We start from the raw sequence: 24,443 nt of genomic DNA, 5'->3' as shown, positions 1-24,443 counted from the left end.
TTCTTTAATTTGAATAAAATGATGACATGTCACATGCATGTGTTATATATCTCATATACTAATCTTTAAGCAATAAGTCAACCATATAAGGCGTATGGAATTTTTTATCGTATCTATTTGGCCGGTTTCATTTGACCTTGACTCCAATTTCCTATTTTTTTGTTTTGTGGTTATACACTGGACACTTTAATTTGCACAACACTCATTTACAAATCCGATGTCCTCCTTACTGAAAGATACGGGGTTATATAAATAACCAAAATGTGCACAAGAAAATGGGATTCATTAAAAGCGAACTTTTAAATCTCTAGACTAAAAAGTTGATATATATATATATATATGGTATTGTATTAAAAACATGGGATGTTGCATAATCCCATTTGATTTTACATCATCCCATAGGACACCATGGCTATGTGATATTTGTAGTTCCATGGGATTTAATTTATCCCATGGGACAAAAAAATAATCGCATGGGATAAATCAAATTATATGCGTCGAATAAAGATTCATGAATGGCACAAATAAAATCCCATGAAAGAAAATCAAATCCAATGGGATTCAAATTATAAATATACAGTTATGTGTATGTTAAAATGAATTATGCATGCGAGTTAACTGTTATAAGTTTATAAAATAGTCAATGTAGATTAAGGTAGTTTGCTTATTAGTTTCAAAATAGTTAGTTTTTCAAACCACTAGTTGGTCCGAGACCACAATTATTTCGTAGTGCATTTCTTTTAGAACATAAATGAAAATAAAAAAAAATCCCACCTGCGCTTTCTCAATGAAATTTTTACAGTGTGTGGTATTACTTTTGGGACAAATGATATCAAAATTATATAAAAACTTCATCGGCTCCAACTCAAAATATGGACAATTTTATGTTAAGGACGTCTTGAAATCTTTTGACAGCTCCCGAAGTGCTAATTTTTCACCTTTTTCAGCTGGACCAAATCACTACTTTCCTTAAAAATTCGGGACCCAAATTTTTTTACAGTGTAATTTCACCCCTCCCCCCTTCTTGCAATTTGAGGCATTAAACATGGAGAAATAAATTTGGAAGGGGTATAAAATTAATGGCAAGTAACCCACTGTCAACACTAGTGACTATTTGTGAACAACGAATGGAATGGTCTCGGACCATACTGATAGGGGATTAACAAAAGAATCAAAAGAGCACAAAAAAAATATATTGGTCAATGTGCTTGTTTTCGAGATATTAGCCATTGAAATTTTGGCGGGAAAATGTTGTCTCTTGACTTTTAGCTTTATCATTGACAAGTTTAAGCTCTCAACAACTATTAACAGATGACTTATCATTTTACATGTAAAAGATTTATAAAAAGAAAAATGGGGGTCAATGGGCAATTTTTTAAGGTATTCAGATGGATAAAACCCCAGAGAATTCCGAAAATCTGACAAAAATTCAAAATTATGACCAGCGAACATCCTTAAACTATTATAAAAAGTTTTGAAATATTTTATTTGCAGTCAATGAAGTAAAATCCTTTAATTTGAATAACATGATGACATGTCACATGCATGTGTTATATATCTCAGATACTGTAAGCAATAAGTTATCCATATATGGTGTATGGTAATATTGTATCGTATTTATCTGGCCATTTTCATATGACCTTGACCTCTATATCTTATTTCATTGAACAATGTTTTGTTCATGAAGTTTTACTCTGGACACTCTAATTTGCAAAATAATCATTTGCAAAACCGCCGCTGCCCTTACTTAAATATACGGGATTATATAAATAACTAAAACGTGCACAATAAAATGGGATTCATTAAACACGAAGTTTTAAATCTCTAGAATAAACAGTTGATATGGAATTTGTATTAAAAAAACATGGGATTGTGCATAATTTATTGGAATTTACATCATCCCATACGATACCATGGCGATGTGATATCTGTAGTCCCATGGAATTTAATCTATCGCATGAACAGAAAAAATCCCATTGGACAAATAAATTATATGCGTCGAATGAACATCCATGGATTGCACAAATCCCATCCCATGGAACAAAATAAAATCCAATGTGGTTCAAATTATAGATATACAATTATGTGTATGTTAAAATCAATTATGTATGCGAGTTAACTGTTATAAGTTTATAAAATAGTTACTAGTAATGTTGATTAAACTACGATAAAAAGGTTTGAATGATTAGATTTGAAGTCAATGATATAAAATCCTTTAATTTTGAATTACATGATGATATGTCACATGTTTGTGTTATATATCTCAGATTCTTTAAGCAATTAGGCAACCATATTTGGTATATATGGAAATATTGTATCGTATCTATCTGGCCAATTTCACTTGACCTTGACCCATATTCATATTTCTTGTTTTTGTGGTTTTACACTGGACACTTTAGTTTGCAAACCAATCACTTGCCAATCCGGCGCTGCCTTTTCTTTAAGACAAGCGGTTATATGAATAACCAAAATATGCACAATAAATTAGGATTCATTAAATACATATATAGTTTTAATTCTCTAGACTATAAAGTTGATATGGAATTTGAATTAAAAAAACATTTGATTTTGCATATTCCCATTGGATTCTGAATATTCCCATGGGATTCTGGATATTCCCATGGGATTCTGCATATTCCCATTGGATTCTGTATATTCCCATGGGATTCTGGATATTCCCCTGGGATTCTGGATATTCCCCTGGGATTCTGCATAAATCCATTGGATTTTACATTATCCCATTATAAGCTTTCTCCTTTGAATTCTTTTACATCTGTTATTTCAAAGTCTTTTACAGCTTACTATACGGTTTAGGTTTTTCTCATTTTTCAAAGATACACAGTAAACTATTTTTTAACGTCTTCATCATTTGGTCTCTAGTGGAAAATAGCCTCACTGGTAATGATGTATGAATATCTGAACACTAAGTACATTATTTAAAAAACCATACACTAGGTATATTAGTAAAATAATACACTAGGTATATTAGTAAAATCATACACTAGGTATATTAGTAAAACAATACACTAGGTATATTAGTAAAACCATACACTAAGTATATTAATAAAACAATACACTAGGTATATTCTTATAGCATATAACTAGGTTCATTCTAACTAGCAGACCACTAGATATATTATAATAGCAATACACTAGCTTCATATTTATAGCATAGTTTTAACCTAGGATTATAGGCCAATCTTATAGCACAACGCTAAGAAAGTCAGAAATTCCATTCTTATAGCATAGCATTAGGTCCATTCCCATATCAAATGACTAGGTTCATTAGTATAGCAATACACTAGGTTCATTCTTACAGCATAGCATTAGGTAAAATCCTAAAACAGACCACTAGGTATATTATTATAGTTAAACACTAGGTATATTTTTATAGCATATCATCAGGTCCAATAGTACAGTTGACCAGCCTAAGCCATACAGACAAAAATTATGAATCTCTTCTTAATCACATATATAAGAATGTGTATTTCTACTCAAAGCAATATGTCCATTAGTATAGCAATAAACTAGGTCCATTCTTATAGCAAAGCATTTAATCCAATTTATAGCAAAACATTAGGTACATTATAAGAGCTTTACACTAGGTCAATTTTAATAGTATAACATTAGGAATAACTATATAGCAGAACACTAGGTACATAGTAAGAGTGAAACACTCAAGCCAATTTTAAATCATAAAGTTAAGTCAATTTTTATAGCACAACACTAAGAAAGTCCATTCTTATAGCATAGCATTAGGTCCATTCTCATAGCCAATGACTAGGTCCATTATTATAGCAATACACTAGGTTCATTCTTAAAGCAAATCATTATGCTGATTCTTATAGCAGAACACCAAGTCGTTCATTCTTATCTCATAGCAATAGGTCCATTCTTTAAAGCAGACCACTATGAACATTACTACAATTATCCTTGGGATCCATTTTCGAAAAATCACTAAGAACTAGTACTCAATCAGATAAATAAGAAGCTGTACAATTACTTCATTAAATGTAGATTAGACTAGAACCATATCTGATATGTTTGCAAAGCTGTACCATTACTCAAACAGATGCATATGAGACAAGCTTGGGATCTCTAGCAGATGTATGAGAAAGCTTCACCCTAAGCCATACAGACACATTTTATGTTTCCGTTTTAATCACATGTATGTGAAGGTGTATTCTTACTCAAGGATTAATACCGAACCAATGGGTACATTTCTATAGCTACAGTATAAACTAGATCCAATATTCTTATAGCAAAGCATTGAGTCCATTTTTATAGCAGAACACTAGGTACATTATAAGAACTTTACACTAGGTCAACTTTAATAGCATAACATTAGGAATAATTGTATAGCAGAACACTAGGTACATATTTAGAGTGAAACACTACAGCCAATTTTAAAGCATAAAGTGAAGTCCATTTGTATAGCACAACACTAAGAACGTCCATTCTTATAGCATAGCATTAGGTCCATTCCCATAGCCAATGACTATTCACCTAGGTCCATTAGTAAAGCAACACACTAGGTTCATTTATAAAGCATACCATTATGCTGATTCTTATAGCAGAACACTAAGTCGTCAATTCTTATCGCATATCAATAGGTCCATTCTTTAAAGAAGACCACTATGAACATTACTACAAATATACATGGGATCCATTTTCGAAATACTTTTAAGTACTACGACTAAATTAGATGAATGAGAAGCTCTACAATTACTCCATAAAATGTAGAATAGACTGTAACCATATTCTGATATGTTTGCAAAGCTGTACCCTTACTCAAACAGATGCATTTGAGTCAAGCTTGGGATCCCTAGCAGATGTATGAGAAAGCTTCACCTTAAGCTATACACACACATATGATGTATCTCTTTTTCAACACATGTATGAGAAGGTGTGTATTTCTCAAAGCTTAATAGCGAACCAATGGGTATATTTTTATAGCAATAAACTAGGTCCATTCTTATAGCAAAGCATTGAGTCCAATTTTATAGCAGAACACTAGGTACATTATAAGAACTTTACACTTGGTCAATTTTAATAGCATAACGTTAGGAATAATTGTATAGCAGAACACTAGGTACATATTTAAAGTCAAACACTACAGCCAATTTTAAGGCATTAAGTTAAGTTCATTCTTATAGCACAACACTATGAAAGTCCATTCTTATAGTATAGCTTTAGGTCCACTCCCATAGCCAATGACTATATAGCTAGGTCCATTAGTATAGCAACACACTAGGTTCATTCTAAAAGCATATCATTATGCTAATTCTTATAGCAGAACACTAAGTCGTCCATTCTTATCGCATATCAATAGGTCCATTCTTTAAAGAAGACCACTATGAACATTACTACAAATATACATGGGATCCATTTTCGAAATACTACTAAGTACTAGTACACAATCAGATGAATGAGAAGCTGTACAATTAGTCAATAAAATGAAGATTAGACTGGAACCATATTCTGATATGTTTGCAAAGCTGTGCCCTCACTCAAACAGATGCATATGAGACAAGCTTGGGATTTCTACCAGATGTATGAGTAAGCTCCACCCTAAGCCATACAGACACATATGTTGTATCCCTTCTTAATCACATGTATGAGAAGGTGTATTCTTACTCAGAGCTTACTAGCGAACCAATGGCTACATTTTTATAGCAATCAACTAGGTCCATTCGTATAGCAAAGCATTAAGTCCAATTTTATAGCAGAACACTAGGTCAACTTTAATAGCATAACATTAGGTATAATTGTATAGCATAACACTAGGTACATATTTAGAGTGAAACACTACAGCCAATTTTAAAGCATAAAGTTAAGTCCATTCTTATAGCACAACACTAAGAAAGTCCATTCTTATAGCATAGCATTAGGTCCATTCCCCTAGCCAATGACTATTTACCTAGGTCCATTAGTATAGCAACACACTATGTTCATTCATAAAGTATACCATTATGCTGATTCTTATAGCAGAACACTAAGTCGTCCATTCTTATCGCATATCAATAGGTCCATTCTTTAAAGAAGACCACTATGAACATTACTACAAATATACATGGGATCCATTTTCGAAATACTTTTAAGTACTAGGACTAAATCAGAAGAATGAGAAGCTGTACAATTACTCAATAAAATGTAGATTAGACTGGAACCATATTCTGATATGTTTGCAAAGCTGTGCCCTCACTCAAACAGATGCATATGAGACAAGCTTGGGATCTCTAGCAGATGTATGAGTAAGCTCCACCCTAAGCCATACAGACACATATGTTGTATCCCTTCTTAATCACATGTATGAGAAGGTGTATTCTTACTCAGAGCTTACTAGCGAAACAATGGCTACATTTTTATAGCAATAAACTAGGTCCATTCTTATAGCAAAGCATTAAGTCCAATTTTATAGCAGAACACTAGGTACATTATAAGAACTTTACACTAGGTCAACTTTAATAGCATAACATTAGGAATAATTGTATAGCATAACACTAGGTACATATTTAGAGTGAAACACTACAGCCAATTTTAAAGCATAAAGTTAAGTCCATTCTTATAGCACAACACTAAGAAAGTCCATTCTTATAGCATAGCATTAGGTCCATTCCCATAGCCAATGACTATTTACCTAGGTCCATTAGTATAGCAACACACTATGTTCATTCATAAAGCATACCATTATGCTGATTCTTATAGCAGAACACTAAGTCGTCCATTCTTATCGCATATCAATAGGTCCATTCTTTAAAGAAGACCACTATGAACATTACTACAAATATACATGGGATCCATTTTCGAAATACTTTTAAGTACTAGGACTAAATCAGAAGAATGAGAAGCTGTACAATTACTCAATAAAATGTAGATTAGACTGGAACCATATTCTGATATGTTTGCAAAGCTGTGCCCTCACTCAAACAGATGCATATGAGACAAGCTTGGGATCTCTAGCAGATGTATGAGTAAGCTCCACCCTAAGCCATACAGACACATATGTTGTATCCCTTCTTAATCACATGTATGAGAAGGTGTATTCTTACTCAGAGCTTACTAGCGAACCAATGGCTACATTTTTATAGCAATAAACTAGGTCATTTCGTATAGCAAAGCATTAAGTCCAAATTTATAGCAGAACACTAGGTCAACTTTAATAGCATAACATTAGGAATAATTGTATAGCATAACACTAGGTACATATTTAGAGTGAAACACTACAGCCAATTTTAAAGCATAAAGTTAAGTCCATTCTTATAGAACAACACTAAGAAAGTCCATTCTTATAGCATAGCATTAGGTCCACTCCCATAGCCAATGACTATTTACCTAGGTCCATTAGTATAGCAACACACTAGGTTCATTCATAAAGCATACCATTATGCTGATTCTTATAGCAGAACACTAAGTCGTCCATTCTTATCGCATATCAATAGGTCCATTCTTTAAAGAAGACCACTATGAACATTACTACAAATATACATGGGATCCATTTTCGAAATACTACTAAGTACTAGTACACAATCAGATGAATGAGAAGCTGTACAATTACTCAATAAAATGTAGATTAGACTGGAACCATATTCTGATATGTTTGCAAAGCTGTGCCCTCACTCAAACAGATGCATATGAGACAAGCTTGGGATCTCTAGCAGATGTATGAGTAAGCTCCACCCTAAGCCATACAGACACATATGTTGTATCCCTTCTTAAACACATGTATGAGAAGGTGTATTCTTACTCAGAGCTTACTAGCGAACCAATGGCTACATTTTTATAGCAATAAACTAGGTCCATTCGTATAGCAAAGCATTTAGTCCAATTTTATAGCAGAACACTAGGAACATTATAAGAACTTTACACTAGGTCAACTTTAATTGCATAACATTAGGAATAATTGTATAGCATAACACTAGGTACATATTTAGAGTGAAACACTACAGCCAATTTTAAAGCATAAAGTTAAGTCCATTCTTATAGCACAACACTACGAAAGTCCATTCTTATAGCATAGCATTAGGTCCATTCCCATAGCCAATGACTATTTACCTAGGTCCATTAGTATAGCAACACACTATGTTCATTCATAAAGCATACCATTATGCTGATTCTTATAGCAGAACACTAAGTCGTCCATTCTTATCGCATATCAATAGGTCCATTCTTTAAAGAAGACCACTATGAACATTACTACAAATATACATGGGATCCATTTTCGAAATACTTTTAAGTACTAGGACTAAATCAGAAGAATGAGAAGCTGTACAATTACTCAATAAAATGTAGATTAGACTGGAACCATATTCTGATATGTTTGCAAAGCTGTGCCCTCACTCAAACAGATGCATATGAGACAAGCTTGGGATCTCTAGCAGATGTATGAGTAAGCTCCACCCTAAGCCATACAGACACATATGTTGTATCCCTTCTTAATCACATGTATGAGAAGGTGTATTCTTACTCAGAGCTTACTAGCGAACCAATGGCTACATTTTTATAGCAATAAACTAGGTCATTTCGTATAGCAAAGCATTAAGTCCAAATTTATAGCAGAACACTAGGTCAACTTTAATAGCATAACATTAGGAATAATTGTATAGCATAACACTAGGTACATATTTAGAGTGAAACACTACAGCCAATTTTAAAGCATAAAGTTAAGTCCATTCTTATAGAACAACACTAAGAAAGTCCATTCTTATAGCATAGCATTAGGTCCACTCCCATAGCCAATGACTATTTACCTAGGTCCATTAGTATAGCAACACACTAGGTTCATTCATAAAGCATACCATTATGCTGATTCTTATAGCAGAACACTAAGTCGTCCATTCTTATCGCATATCAATAGGTCCATTCTTTAAAGAAGACCACTATGAACATTACTACAAATATACATGGGATCCATTTTCGAAATACTACTAAGTACTAGTACACAATCAGATGAATGAGAAGCTGTACAATTACTCAATAAAATGTAGATTAGACTGGAACCATATTCTGATATGTTTGCAAAGCTGTGCCCTCACTCAAACAGATGCATATGAGACAAGCTTGGGATCTCTAGCAGATGTATGAGTAAGCTCCACCCTAAGCCATACAGACACATATGTTGTATCCCTTCTTAAACACATGTATGAGAAGGTGTATTCTTACTCAGAGCTTACTAGCGAACCAATGGCTACATTTTTATAGCAATAAACTAGGTCCATTCGTATAGCAAAGCATTTAGTCCAATTTTATAGCAGAACACTAGGAACATTATAAGAACTTTACACTAGGTCAACTTTAATAGCATAACATTAGGAATAATTGTATAGCATAACACTAGGTACATATTTAGAGTGAAACACTACAGCCAATTTTAAAGCATAAAGTTAAGTCCATTCTTATAGCACAACACTACGAAAGTCCATTCTTATAGCATAGCATTAGGTCCATTCCCATAGCCAATGACTATTTACCTAGGTCCATTAGTATAGCAACACACTATGTTCATTCATAAAGCATACCATTATGCTGATTCTTATAGCAGAACACTAAGTCGTCCATTCTTATCGCATATCAATAGGTCCATTCTTTAAAGAAGACCACTATGAACATTACTACAAATATACATGGGATCCATTTTCGAAATACTTTTAAGTACTAGGACTAAATCAGAAGAATGAGAAGCTGTACAATTACTCAATAAAATGTAGATTAGACTGGAACCATATTCTGATATGTTTGCAAAGCTGTGCCCTCACTCAAACAGATGCATATGAGACAAGCTTGGGATCTCTAGCAGATGTATGAGTAAGCTCCACCCTAAGCCATACAGACACATATGTTGTATCCCTTCTTAATCACATGTATGAGAAGGTGTATTCTTACTCAGAGCTTACTAGCGAACCAATGGCTACATTTTTATAGCAATAAACTAGGTCCATTCGTATAGCAAAGCATTAAGTCCAATTTTATAGCAGAACACTAGGTCAACTTATTAGCATAACATTAGGAATAATTGTATAGCATAACACTAGGTACATATTTAGAGTGAAACACTACAGCCAATTTTAAAGCATAAAGTTAAGTCCATTCTTATAGCACAACACTAAGAAAGTCCATTCTTATAGCATAGCATTAGGTCCACTCCCGTAGCCAATGACTATTTACCTAGGTCCATTAGTATAGCAACACACCAGGTTTATTCATAAAGCATACCATTATGCTGATTCTTATAGCAGAACACTAAGTCGTCCATTCTTATCGCATATCAATAGGTCCATTCTTTAAAGCAGACCACTATGAACATTACTACAAATATACATGGGATCCATTTTCGAAATACTACTAAGTACTAGTACACAATCAGATGAATGAGAAGCTGTACAATTACTCAATAAAATGTAGATTAGACTGGAACCATATTCTGATATGTTTGCAAAGCTGGGCCCTCACTCAAACAGATGCATATGAGACAAGCTTGGGATCTCTAGCAGATGTACGAGTAAGCTCCACCCTAAGCCATACAGACACATATGTTGTATCCCTTCTTAAACACATGTATGAGAAGGTGTATTCTTACTCAGAGCTTACTAGCGAACCAATGGCTACATTTTTCTAGCAATAAACTAGGTCCATTCGTATAGCAAAGCATTTAGTCCAATTTTATAGCAGAACACTAGGAACATTATAAGAACTTTACACTAGGTCAACTTTAATAGCATAACATTAGGAATAATTGTATAGCATAACACTAGGTACATATTTAGAGTGAAACACTACAGCCAATTTTAAAGCATAAAGTTAAGTCCATTCTTATAGCACAACACTAAGAAAGTCCATTCTTATAGCATAGCATTAGGTCCATTCCCATAGCCAATGACTATTTACCTAGGTCCATTAGTATAGCAACACACTATGTTCATTCATAAAGCATACCATTATGCTGATTCTTATAGCAGAACACTAAGTCGTCCATTCTTATCGCATATCAATAGGTCCATTCTTTAAAGAAGACCACTATGAACATTACTACAAATATACATGGGATCCATTTTCGAAATACTTTTAAGTACTAGGACTAAATCAGAAGAATGAGAAGCTGTACAATTACTCAATAAAATGTAGATTAGACTGGAACCATATTCTGATATGTTTGCAAAGCTGTGCCCTCACTCAAACAGATGCATATGAGACAAGCTTGGGATCTCTAGCAGATGTATGAGTAAGCTCCACCCTAAGCCATACAGACACATATGTTGTATCCCTTCTTAATCACATGTATGAGAAGGTGTATTCTTACTCAGAGCTTACTAGCGAACCAATGGCTACATTTTTATAGCAATAAACTAGGTCCATTCGTATAGCAAAGCATTAAGTCCAATTTTATAGCAGAACACTAGGTCAACTTATTAGCATAACATTAGGAATAATTGTATAGCATAACACTAGGTACATATTTAGAGTGAAACACTACAGCCAATTTTAAAGCATAAAGTTAAGTCCATTCTTATAGAACAACACTAAGAAAGTCCATTCTTATAGCATAGCATTAGGTCCACTCCCATAGCCAATGACTATTTACCTAGGTCCATTAGTATAGCAACACACTAGGTTCATTCATAAAGCATACCATTATGCTGATTCTTATAGCAGAACACTAAGTCGTCCATTCTTATCGCATATCAATAGGTCCATTCTTTAAAGAAGACCACTATGAACATTACTACAAATATACATGGGATCCATTTTCGAAATACTACTAAGTACTAGTACACAATCAGATGAATGAGAAGCTGTACAATTACTCAATAAAATGTAGATTAGACTGGAACCATATTCTGATATGTTTGCAAAGCTGTGCCCTCACTCAAACAGATGCATATGAGACAAGCTTGGGATCTCTAGCAGATGTATGAGTAAGCTCCACCCTAAGCCATACAGACACATATGGTGTATCCCTTCTTAAACACATGTATGAGAAGGTGTATTCTTACTCAGAGCTTACTAGCGAACCAATGGCTACATTTTTATAGCAATAAACTAGGTCCATTCGTATAGCAAAGCATTTAGTCCAATTTTATAGCAGAACACTAGGAACATTATAAGAACTTTACACTAGGTCAACTTTAATAGCATAACATTAGGAATAATTGTATAGCATAACACTAGGTACATATTTAGAGTGAAACACTACAGCCAATTTTAAAGCATAAAGTTAAGTCCATTCTTATAGCACAACACTACGAAAGTCCATTCTTATAGCATAGCATTAGGTCCATTCCCATAGCCAATGACTATTTACCTAGGTCCATTAGTATAGCAACACACTATGTTCATTCATAAAGCATACCATTATGCTGATTCTTATAGCAGAACACTAAGTCGTCCATTCTTATCGCATATCAATAGGTCCATTCTTTAAAGAAGACCACTATGAACATTACTACAAATATACATGGGATCCATTTTCGAAATACTTTTAAGTACTAGGACTAAATCAGAAGAATGAGAAGCTGTACAATTACTCAATAAAATGTAGATTAGACTGGAACCATATTCTGATATGTTTGCAAAGCTGTGCCCTCACTCAAACAGATGCATATGAGACAAGCTTGGGATCTCTAGCAGATGTATGAGTAAGCTCCACCCTAAGCCATACAGACACATATGTTGTATCCCTTCTTAATCACATGTATGAGAAGGTGTATTCTTACTCAGAGCTTACTAGCGAACCAATGGCTACATTTTTATAGCAATAAACTAGGTCCATTCGTATAGCAAAGCATTAAGTCCAATTTTATAGCAGAACACTAGGTCAACTTATTAGCATAACATTAGGAATAATTGTATAGCATAACACTAGGTACATATTTAGAGTGAAACACTACAGCCAATTTTAAAGCATAAAGTTAAGTCCATTCTTATAGCACAACACTAAGAAAGTCCATTCTTATAGCATAGCATTAGGTCCCCTCCCGTAGCCAATGACTATTTACCTAGGTCCATTAGTATAGCAACACACCAGGTTTATTCATAAAGCATACCATTATGCTGATTCTTATAGCAGAACACTAAGTCGTCCATTCTTATCGCATATCAATAGGTCCATTCTTTAAAGCAGACCACTATGAACATTACTACAAATATACATGGGATCCATTTTCGAAATACTACTAAGTACTAGTACACAATCAGATGAATGAGAAGCTGTACAATTACTCAATAAAATGTAGATTAGACTGGAACCATATTCTGATATGTTTGCAAAGCTGGGCCCTCACTCAAACAGATGCATATGAGACAAGCTTGGGATCTCTAGCAGATGTACGAGTAAGCTCCACCCTAAGCCATACAGACACATATGTTGTATCCCTTCTTAAACACATGTATGAGAAGGTGTATTCTTACTCAGAGCTTACTAGCGAACCAATGGCTACATTTTTCTAGCAATAAACTAGGTCCATTCGTATAGCAAAGCATTTAGTCCAATTTTATAGCAGAACACTAGGAACATTATAAGAACTTTACACTAGGTCAACTTTAATAGCATAACATTAGGAATAATTGTATAGCATAACACTAGGTACATATTTAGAGTGAAACACTACAGCCAATTTTAAAGCATAAAGTTAAGTCCATTCTTATAGCACAACACTAAGAAAGTCCATTCTTATAGCATAGCATTAGGTCCATTCCCATAGCCAATGACTATTTACCTAGGTCCATTAGTATAGCAACACACTATGTTCATTCATAAAGCATACCATTATGCTGATTCTTATAGCAGAACACTAAGTCGTCCATTCTTATCGCATATCAATAGGTCCATTCTTTAAAGAAGACCACTATGAACATTACTACAAATATACATGGGATCCATTTTCGAAATACTTTTAAGTACTAGGACTAAATCAGAAGAATGAGAAGCTGTACAATTACTCAATAAAATGTAGATTAGACTGGAACCATATTCTGATATGTTTGCAAAGCTGTGCCCTCACTCAAACAGATGCATATGAGACAAGCTTGGGATCTCTAGCAGATGTATGAGTAAGCTCCACCCTAAGCCATACAGACACATATGTTGTATCCCTTCTTAATCACATGTATGAGAAGGTGTATTCTTACTCAGAGCTTACTAGCGAACCAATGGCTACATTTTTATAGCAATAAACTAGGTCATTTCGTATAGCAAAGCATTAAGTCCAAATTTATAGCAGAACACTAGGTCAACTTTAATAGCATAACATTAGGAATAATTGTATAGCATAACACTAGGTACATATTTAGAGTGAAACACTACAGCCAATTTTAAAGCATAAAGTTAAGTCCATTCTTATAGAACAACACTAAGAAAGTCCATTCTTATAGCATAGCATTAGGTCCACTCCCATAGCCAATGACTATTTACCTAGGTCCATTAGTATAGCAACACACTAGGTTCATTCATAAAGCATACCATTATGCTGATTCTTATAGCAGAACACTAAGTCGTCCATTCTTATCGCATATCAATAGGTCCATTCTTTAAAGAAGACCACTATGAACATTACTACAAATATACATGGGATCCATTTTCGAAATACTACTAAGTACTAGTACACAATCAGATGAATGAGAAGCTGTACAATTACTCAATAAAATGTAGATTAGACTGGAACCATATTCTGATATGTTTGCAAAGCTGTGCCCTCACTCAAACAGATGCATATGAGACAAGCTTGGGATCTCTAGCAGATGTATGAGTAAGCTCCACCCTAAGCCATACAGACACATATGTTGTATCCCTTCTTAAACACATGTATGAGAAGGTGTATTCTTACTCAGAGCTTACTAGCGAACCAATGGCTACATTTTTATAGCAATAAACTAGGTCCATTCGTATAGCAAAGCATTTAGTCCAATTTTATAGCAGAACACTAGGAACATTATAAGAACTTTACACTAGGTCAACTTTAATAGCATAACATTAGGAATAATTGTATAGCATAACACTAGGTACATATTTAGAGTGAAACACTACAGCCAATTTTAAAGCATAAAGTTAAGTCCATTCTTATAGCACAACACTACGAAAGTCCATTCTTATAGCATAGCATTAGGTCCATTCCCATAGCCAATGACTATTTACCTAGGTCCATTAGTATAGCAACACACTATGTTCATTCATAAAGCATACCATTATGCTGATTCTTATAGCAGAACACTAAGTCGTCCATTCTTATCGCATATCAATAGGTCCATTCTTTAAAGAAGACCACTATGAACATTACTACAAATATACATGGGATCCATTTTCGAAATACTTTTAAGTACTAGGACTAAATCAGAAGAATGAGAAGCTGTACAATTACTCAATAAAATGTAGATTAGACTGGAACCATATTCTGATATGTTTGCAAAGCTGTGCCCTCACTCAAACAGATGCATATGAGACAAGCTTGGGATCTCTAGCAGATGTATGAGTAAGCTCCACCCTAAGCCATACAGACACATATGTTGTATCCCTTCTTAATCACATGTATGAGAAGGTGTATTCTTACTCAGAGCTTACTAGCGAACCAATGGCTACATTTTTATAGCAATAAACTAGGTCCATTCGTATAGCAAAGCATTAAGTCCAATTTTATAGCAGAACACTAGGTCAACTTATTAGCATAACATTAGGAATAATTGTATAGCATAACACTAGGTACATATTTAGAGTGAAACACTACAGCCAATTTTAAAGCATAAAGTTAAGTCCATTCTTATAGCACAACACTAAGAAAGTCCATTCTTATAGCATAGCATTAGGTCCACTCCCGTAGCCAATGACTATTTACCTAGGTCCATTAGTATAGCAACACACCAGGTTTATTCATAAAGCATACCATTATGCTGATTCTTATAGCAGAACACTAAGTCGTCCATTCTTATCGCATATCAATAGGTCCATTCTTTAAAGCAGACCACTATGAACATTACTACAAATATACATGGGATCCATTTTCGAAATACTACTAAGTACTAGTACACAATCAGATGAATGAGAAGCTGTACAATTACTCAATAAAATGTAGATTAGACTGGAACCATATTCTGATATGTTTGCAAAGCTGGGCCCTCACTCAAACAGATGCATATGAGACAAGCTTGGGATCTCTAGCAGATGTACGAGTAAGCTCCACCCTAAGCCATACAGACACATATGTTGTATCCCTTCTTAAACACATGTATGAGAAGGTGTATTCTTACTCAGAGCTTACTAGCGAACCAATGGCTACATTTTTCTAGCAATAAACTAGGTCCATTCGTATAGCAAAGCATTTAGTCCAATTTTATAGCAGAACACTAGGAACATTATAAGAACTTTACACTAGGTCAACTTTAATAGCATAACATTAGGAATAATTGTATAGCATAACACTAGGTACATATTTAGAGTGAAACACTACAGCCAATTTTAAAGCATAAAGTTAAGTCCATTCTTATAGCACAACACTAAGAAAGTCCATTCTTATAGCATAGCATTAGGTCCATTCCCATAGCCAATGACTATTTACCTAGGTCCATTAGTATAGCAACACACTATGTTCATTCATAAAGCATACCATTATGCTGATTCTTATAGCAGAACACTAAGTCGTCCATTCTTATCGCATATCAATAGGTCCATTCTTTAAAGAAGACCACTATGAACATTACTACAAATATACATGGGATCCATTTTCGAAATACTTTTAAGTACTAGGACTAAATCAGAAGAATGAGAAGCTGTACAATTACTCAATAAAATGTAGATTAGACTGGAACCATATTCTGATATGTTTGCAAAGCTGTGCCCTCACTCAAACAGATGCATATGAGACAAGCTTGGGATCTCTAGCAGATGTATGAGTAAGCTCCACCCTAAGCCATACAGACACATATGTTGTATCCCTTCTTAATCACATGTATGAGAAGGTGTATTCTTACTCAGAGCTTACTAGCGAACCAATGGCTACATTTTTATAGCAATAAACTAGGTCCATTCGTATAGCAAAGCATTAAGTCCAATTTTATAGCAGAACACTAGGTCAACTTATTAGCATAACATTAGAAATAATTGTATAGCATAACACTAGGTACATATTTAGAGTGAAACACTACAGCCAATTTTAAAGCATAAAGTTAAGTCCATTCTTATAGCGCAACACTAAGAAAGTCCATTCTTATAGCATAGCATTAGGTCCACTCCCATAGCCAATGACTATTTACCTAGGTCCATTAGTATAGCAACACACTAGGTTCATTCATAAAGCATACCATTATGCTGATTCTTATAGCAGAACACTAAGTCGTCCATTCTTATTGCATATCAATAGGTCCATTCTTTAAAGCAGACCACTATGAACATTACTACAAATATACTTGGGATCCATTTTCGAAATACTACTAAGTACTAGTACACAACAGATGAATGAGAAGCTGTACAATTACTCAATAAAATGTAGATTAGACTGGAACCATATTCTGATATGTTTGCAAAGATGTGCCCTCACTCAAACAGATGCATATGAGACAAGCTTGGGATCTCTAGCAGATGTATGAGTAAGCTCCACCCTAAGCCATACAGACACATATGTTGTATCCCTTCTTAAACACATGTATGAGAAGGTGTATTCTTACTCAGAGCTTACTAGCGAACCAATGGCTACATTTTTATAGCAATAAACTAGGTCCATTCGTATAGCAAAGCATTTAGTCCAATTTTATAGCAGAACACTAGGAACATTATAAGAACTTTACACTAGGTCAACTTTAATAGCATAACATTAGGAATAATTGTATAGCATAACACTAGGTACATATTTAGAGTGAAACACTACAGCCAATTTTAAAGCATAAAGTTAAGTCCATTCTTATAGCACAACACTACGAAAGTCCATTCTTATAGCATAGCATTAGGTCCATTCCCATAGCCAATGACTATTTACCTAGGTCCATTAGTATAGCAACACACTATGTTCATTCATAAAGCATACCATTATGCTGATTCTTATAGCAGAACACTAAGTCGTCCATTCTTATCGCATATCAATAGGTCCATTCTTTAAAGAAGACCACTATGAACATTACTACAAATATACATGGGATCCATTTTCGAAATACTTTTAAGTACTAGGACTAAATCAGAAGAATGAGAAGCTGTACAATTACTCAATAAAATGTAGATTAGACTGGAACCATATTCTGATATGTTTGCAAAGCTGTGCCCTCACTCAAACAGATGCATATGAGACAAGCTTGGGATCTCTAGCAGATGTATGAGTAAGCTCCACCCTAAGCCATACAGACACATATGTTGTATCCCTTCTTAATCACATGTATGAGAAGGTGTATTCTTACTCAGAGCTTACTAGCGAACCAATGGCTACATTTTTATAGCAATAAACTAGGTCCATTCGTATAGCAAAGCATTAAGTCCAATTTTATAGCAGAACACTAGGTCAACTTATTAGCATAACATTAGGAATAATTGTATAGCATAACACTAGGTACATATTTAGAGTGAAACACTACAGCCAATTTTAAAGCATAAAGTTAAGTCCATTCTTATAGCACAACACTAAGAAAGTCCATTCTTATAGCATAGCATTAGGTCCACTCCCGTAGCCAATGACTATTTACCTAGGTCCATTAGTATAGCAACACACTAGGTTCATTCATAAAGCATACCATTATGCTGATTCTTATAGCAGAACACTAAGTCGTCCATTCTTATCGCATATCAATAGGTCCATTCTTTAAAGCAGACCACTATGAACATTACTACAAATATACATGGGATCCATTTTCGAAATACTACTAAGTACTAGTACACAATCAGATGAATGAGAAGCTGTACAATTACTCAATAAAATGTAGATTAGACTGGAACCATATTCTGATATGTTTGCAAAGCTGTGCCCTCACTCAAACAGATGCATATGAGACAAGCTTGGGATCTCTAGCAGATGTACGAGTAAGCTCCACCCTAAGCCATACAGACACATATGTTGTATCCCTTCTTAAACACATGTATGAGAAGGTGTATTCTTACTCAGAGCTTACTAGCGAACCAATGGCTACATTTTTCTAGCAATAAACTAGGTCCATTCGTATAGCAAAGCATTTAGTCCAATTTTATAGCAGAACACTAGGAACATTATAAGAACTTTACACTAGGTCAACTTTAATAGCATAACATTAGGAATAATTGTATAGCATAACACTAGGTACATATTTAGAGTGAAACACTACAGCCAATTTTAAAGCATAAAGTTAAGTCCATTCTTATAGCACAAAACTAAGAAAGTCCATTCTTATAGCATAGCATTAGGTCCATTCCCATAGCCAATGACTATTTACCTAGGTCCATTAGTATAGCAACACACTATGTTCATTCATAAAGCATACCATTATGCTCATTCTTATAGCAGAACACTAAGTCGTCCATTCTTATCGCATATCAATAGGTCCATTCTTTAAAGAAGACCACTATGAACATTACTACAAATATACATGGGATCCATTTTCGAAATACTTTTAAGTACTAGGACTAAATCAGAAGAATGAGAAGCTGTACAATTACTCAATAAAATGTAGATTAGACTGGAACCATATTCTGATATGTTTGCAAAGCTGTGCCCTCACTCAAACAGATGCATATGAGACAAGCTTGGGATCTCTAGCAGATGTATGAGTAAGCTCCACCCTAAGCCATACAGACACATATGTTGTATCCCTTCTTAATCACATGTATGAGAAGGTGTATTCTTACTCAGAGCTTACTAGCGAACCAATGGCTACATTTTTATAGCAATAAACTAGGTCCATTCGTATAGCAAAGCATTAAGTCCAATTTTATAGCAGAACACTAGGTCAACTTATTAGCATAACATTAGAAATAATTGTATAGCATAACACTAGGTACATATTTAGAGTGAAACACTACAGCCAATTTTAAAGCATAAAGTTAAGTCCATTCTTATAGCGCAACACTAAGAAAGTCCATTCTTATAGCATAGCATTAGGTCCACTCCCATAGCCAATGACTATTTACCTAGGTCCATTAGTATAGCAACACACTAGGTTCATTCATAAAGCATACCATTATGCTGATTCTTATAGCAGAACACTAAGTCGTCCATTCTTATTGCATATCAATAGGTCCATTCTTTAAAGCAGACCACTATGAACATTACTACAAATATACTTGGGATCCATTTTCGAAATACTACTAAGTACTAGTACACAACAGATGAATGAGAAGCTGTACAATTACTCAATAAAATGTAGATTAGACTGGAACCATATTCTGATATGTTTGCAAAGATGTGCCCTCACTCAAACAGATGCATATGAGACAAGCTTGGGATCTCTAGCAGATGTATGAGTAAGCTCCACCCTAAGCCATACAGACACATATGTTGTATCCCTTCTTAAACACATGTATGAGAAGGTGTATTCTTACTCAGAGCTTACTAGCGAACCAATGGCTACATTTTTATAGCAATAAACTAGGTCCATTCGTATAGCAAAGCATTTAGTCCAATTTTATAGCAGAACACTAGGAACATTATAAGAACTTTACACTAGGTCAACTTTAATAGCATAACATTAGGAATAATTGTATAGCATAACACTAGGTACATATTTAGAGTGAAACACTACAGCCAATTTTAAAGCATCAAGTTAAGTCCATTCTTATAGCACAACACTAAGAAAGTCCATTCTTATAGCATAGCATTAGGTCCATTCCCATAGCCAATGACTATTTACTCTAAGACCATTAGTATAGCAACACACTAGGTTCATTCATAAAGCATACCATTATGCTGATTCTTATAGCAGAACACTAAGTCGTCCATTCTTATCGCATATCAATAGGTCCATTCTTTAAAGAAGACCACTATGAACATTACTACAAATATACATGGGATCCATTTTCGAAATACTTTTAAGTACTAGGACTAAATCAGAAGAATGAGAAGCTGTACAATTACTCAATAAAATGTAGATTAGACTGGAACCATATTCTGATATGTTTGCAAAGCTGTGCCCTCACTCAAACAGATGCATATGAGACAAGCTTGGGATCTCTAGCAGATGTATGAGTAAGCTCCACCCTAAGCCATACAGACACATATGTTGTATCCCTTCTTAATCACATGTATGAGAAGGTGTATTCTTACTCAGAGCTTACTAGCGAACCAATGGCTACATTTTTATAGCAATAAACTAGGTCCATTCGTATAGCAAAGCATTAAGTCCAATTTAATAGCAGAACACTAGGTCAACTTTAATAGCATAACATTAGGAAAAATTGTATAGCATAACACTAGGTACATATTTAGAGTGAAACACTACAGCCAATTTTAAAGCATAAAGTTAAGTCCATTCTTATAGCACAACACTAAGAAAGTCCATTCTTATAGCATAGCATTAGGTCCACTCCCATAGCCAATGACTATTTACCTAGGTCCATTAGTATAGCAACACACTAGGTTCATTCATAAAGCATACCATTATGCTGATTCTTATAGCAGAACACTAAGTCGTCCATTCTTATCGCATATCAATAGGTCCATTCTTTAAAGCAGACCACTATGAACATTACTACAAATATACATGGGATCCATTTTCGAAATACTACTAAGTACTAGTACACAACAGATGAATGAGCAAAGCATTTAGTCCAATTTTATAGCAGAACACTAGGAACATTATAAGAACTTTACACTAGGTCAACTTTAATAGCATAACATTAGGAATAATTGTATAGCATAACACTAGGTACATATTTAGAGTGAAACACTACAGCCAATTTTAAAGCATAAAGTTAAGTCCATTCTTATAGCACAACACTAAGAAAGTCCATTCTTATAGCATAGCATTAGATCCATTCCCATAGCCAATGACTATTTACCTAGGTCCATTAGTATAGCAACACACTATGTTCATTCATAAAGCATACCATTATGCTGATTCTTATAGCAGAACACTAAGTCGTCCATTCTTATCGCATATCAATAGGTCCATTCTTTAAAGAAGACCACTATGAACATTACTACAAATATACATGGGATCCATTTTCGAAATACTTTTAAGTACTAGGACTAAATCAGAAGAATGAGAAGCTGTACAATTACTCAATAAAATGTAGATTAGACTGGAACCATATTCTGATATGTTTGCAAAGCTGTGCCCTCACTCAAACAGATGCATATGAGACAAGCTTGGGATCTCTAGCAGATGTATGAGTAAGCTCCACCCTAAGCCATACAGACACATATGTTGTATCCCTTCTTAATCACATGTATGAGAAGGTGTATTCTTACTCAGAGCTTACTAGCGAACCAAAGGCTACATTTTTATAGCAATAAACTAGGTCCATTCGTATAGCAAAGCATTAAGTCCAATTTAATAGCAGAACACTAGGTCAACTTTAATAGCATAACATTAGGAAAAATTGTATAGCATAACACTAGGTACATATTTAGAGTGAAACACTACAGCCAATTTTAAAGCATAAAGTTAAGTCCATTCTTATAGCACAACACTAAGAAAGTCCATTCTTATAGCATAGCATTAGGTCCACTCCCATAGCCAATGACTATTTACCTAGGTCCATTAGTATAGCAACACACTAGGTTCATTCATAAAGCATACCATTATGCTGATTCTTATAGCAGAACACTAAGTCGTCCATTCTTATCGCATATCAATAGGTCCATTCTTTAAAGAAGACCACTATGAACATTACTACAAATATACATGGGATCCATTTTCGAAATACTACTAAGTACTAGTACACAATCAGATGAATGAGAAGCTGTACAATTACTCAATAAAATGTAGATTAGACTGGAACCATATTCTGATATGTTTGCAAAGCTGTGCCCTCACTCAAACAGATGCATATGAGACAAGCTTGGGATCTCTAGCAGATGTATGAGTAAGCTCCACCCTAAGCCATACAGACACATATGTTGTATCCCTTCTTAAACACATGTATGAGAAGGTGTATTCTTACTCAAAGCTTACTAGCGAACCAATGGCTACATTTTTATAGCAATAAACTAGGTCCATTCGTATAGCAAAGCATTTAGTCCAATTTTATAGCAGAACACTAGGAACATTATAAGAACTTTACACTAGGTCAACTTTAATAGCATAACATTAGGAATAATTGTATAGCATAACACTAGGTACATATTTAGAGTGAAACACTACAGCCAATTTTAAAGCATCAAGTTAAGTCCATTCTTATAGCACAACACTAAGAAAGTCCATTCTTATAGCAGAGCATTAGGTCCATTCCCATAGCCAATGACTATTTACTCTAAGTCCATTAGTATAGCAACACACTAGGTTCATTCATAAAGCATACCATTATGCTGATTCTTATAGCAGAACACTAAGTCGTCCATTCTTATCGCATATCAATAGGTCCATTCTTTAAAGAAGACCACTATGAACATTACTACAAATATACATGGGATCCATTTTCGAAATACTTTTAAGTACTAGGACTAAATCAGAAGAATGAGAAGCTGTACAATTACTCAATAAAATGTAGATTAGACTGGAACCATATTCTGATATGTTTGCAAAGCTGTGCCCTCACTCAAACAGATGCATATGAGACAAGCTTGGGATCTCTAGCAGATGTATGAGTAAGCTCCACCCTAAGCCATACAGACACATATGTTGTATCCCTTCTTAATCACATGTATGAGAAGGTGTATTCTTACTCAGAGCTTACTAGCGAACCAATGGCTACATTTTTATAGCAATAAACTAGGTCCATTCGTATAGCAAAGCATTAAGTCCAATTTAATAGCAGAACACTAGGTCAACTTTAATAGCATAACATTAGGAAAAATTGTATAGCATAACACTAGGTACATATTTAGAGTGAAACACTACAGCCAATTTTAAAGCATAAAGTTAAGTCCATTCTTATAGCACAACACTAAGAAAGTCCATTCTTATAGCATAGCATTAGGTCCACTCCCATAGCCAATGACTATTTACCTAGGTCCATTAGTATAGCAACACACTAGGTTCATTCATAAAGCATACCATTATGCTGATTCTTATAGCAGAACACTAAGTCGTCCATTCTTATCGCATATCAATAGGTCCATTCTTTAAAGCAGACCACTATGAACATTACTACAAATATACATGGGATCCATTTTCGAAATACTACTAAGTACTAGTACACAACAGATGAATGAGCAAAGCATTTAGTCCAATTTTATAGCAGAACACTAGGAACATTATAAGAACTTTACACTAGGTCAACTTTAATAGCATAACATTAGGAATAATTGTATAGCATAACACTAGGTACATATTTAGAGTGAAACACTACAGCCAATTTTAAAGCATAAAGTTAAGTCCATTCTTATAGCACAACACTAAGAAAGTCCATT

The 24,443-nt window shown here is 34.4% G+C and overlaps 1 protein-coding gene across 1 annotated transcript in view; it reads left to right on the top strand.

The window, feature by feature from the left end:
* LOC139501386 (multifunctional protein CAD-like) overlaps positions 1 to 24,443 on the top strand; it is a 106,580-nt gene that overhangs the window by 967 nt on the left and 81,170 nt on the right. The gene's annotated exons all lie outside the window — the stretch shown is intronic.

The sequence above is a fragment of the Mytilus edulis genome, chromosome 13 (assembly GCF_963676685.1).
Source record: "Mytilus edulis chromosome 13, xbMytEdul2.2, whole genome shotgun sequence".
NCBI lineage: Eukaryota > Metazoa > Mollusca > Bivalvia > Mytilida > Mytilidae > Mytilus > Mytilus edulis.
The sequence above is the reverse complement of the archived record's forward strand: the minus strand, read 5'-3'. Positions and strand labels throughout refer to the sequence as shown.